The sequence below is a fragment of the Cibotium barometz genome, chromosome 23 (assembly GCF_041138505.1).
Source record: "Cibotium barometz isolate CiBa-2024 chromosome 23, ASM4113850v1, whole genome shotgun sequence".
Classification (NCBI taxonomy): domain Eukaryota; kingdom Viridiplantae; phylum Streptophyta; class Polypodiopsida; order Cyatheales; family Cibotiaceae; genus Cibotium; species Cibotium barometz.
The window spans coordinates 16,184,934-16,186,403 of NC_141068.1; the positions used below are offsets into that span (position 1 = coordinate 16,184,934).

The window sequence follows — 1,470 nt, forward strand, 5'->3', positions numbered from 1 at the left end:
CAATAAATACCCTTATCACTATATACACATAAATTAAATTTTAATAACCATCCTACATGTGTGACGAAACTCATGTATGCTTAAAGATTCCGTGTACACTTGCCGTGACCAGTGTCAGAAATAAAACCGATTATAATTTTGCCTAGCTTTGAATTTAAAGAATCAAAATTTTAAAGTTTTAGTTATAAAACCGATTAATCTATGCATTTTTTCAATAAAAACCGATTGGCCTTTAAGGTCATCCTTTTTTTCACTGGTTAGAAAAAAAGTTTATTTCTGACACTAGCCGCGAGCATTCCATTTTCACGACGCCGCCAGTCCCAGCTTCACGGATGCCCATAAATTTCGTAAACCGCAAAGCGAACGCCAGGTGTGAGTTTCACGTGAGCGGGGCGCCCCCTTGCGGGACCCGGGTCTTTGGACTCCTTGCTTCTGAGTCGCAACCATGGTCCATCATCTCTTCTGCTGAACTGACACGGTTATTTGTTGCTTTGCGTTTTATAAGAGATTAGGGCTGATTGAGTTGAACGTTGGCCCCCATCGAAACCCTTGTCTTCGCCGCTCTATTACCGCCGAACAGCAATGTCTTTCTCGAGTTTATCACTCCAATGGCGGCACCTCATCGTGCTTGGTGGCGACGCGAGCCTCAGCTCTAGGAGCCGCATTCGATTTGATTTATAGGTCGACCTATCACTAGCATTGAACATTTGCATTTGTTTGATAAATGCAAATGTTTGCAGGATGTATGGAACAACTATTTTCTGTATTTGATCGATGTTTGTTGTTTTGTTTTGACAGGACAAAAGGGGCGAGCCATAGCCATGTGAGGGGGGGCACGGCACGATGGGGAGAGCTCTCTTCTTTCCAACTCTGGGGGGCTGGCGATGGAAAGTGGCTGCCGTCTCCCGCATCCTCCTAGGAGCACGGAAAGCGATGACGGCGAATATAGAGCTTGTCACATGCTTTGTTCAGGCCGGCGCTATTATCAGCTGCTACTCCTCTCTGAGACTGAAGGGAGCTCTGCCTCTCCCAGGTCCTTCCCTCTTCCCTCCCCTCTTGCACCGCCGATGCTGTCCGTTCTTGTATCAAAAGTAAGCGATCCTTCTGCTCGGCGCCAGTATTCATGCGTTGGGGGTACTACTATCTCAGTGCACATTGGTATTCCTGTCTGTTGTCCTTGATGCGAATTTGCATAATTAGTTTGCTAATTAATTGTGTAAGATAATAAAAGTATGGCGGAATGTTTTTTTTATTTTTAGTATATGACGAATGACCATTATACGATGTAGTCAGGTTAACATACACGTACACCGCTTTCCTCTAAATAGCTGTCCTGTTTACAGTAGGAGACTCGGCGATTCGAAGCCTTCGATTTCATGTCCATCCGAGTAGCTTCTATTTTAAATTTAAATAGAGAACCCTCTCTTCTTCAAAACAACTTTTTTAGTTAAAACAGCGGAATATATTAAA

At 43.9% G+C, this 1,470-nt stretch overlaps 1 long non-coding RNA gene across 1 annotated transcript; it reads left to right on the forward strand.

Moving 5' to 3' along the window:
• The first annotated feature begins 430 nt into the window (after positions 1 to 430).
• Positions 431 to 1,163, forward strand: LOC147625669 (uncharacterized). Its single transcript, XR_015268802.1, has 2 exons — positions 431 to 681; positions 799 to 1,163. It is a non-coding gene; the product is annotated as an uncharacterized LOC147625669 (long non-coding RNA).
• Positions 1,164 to 1,470: the final 307 nt, after the last annotated feature.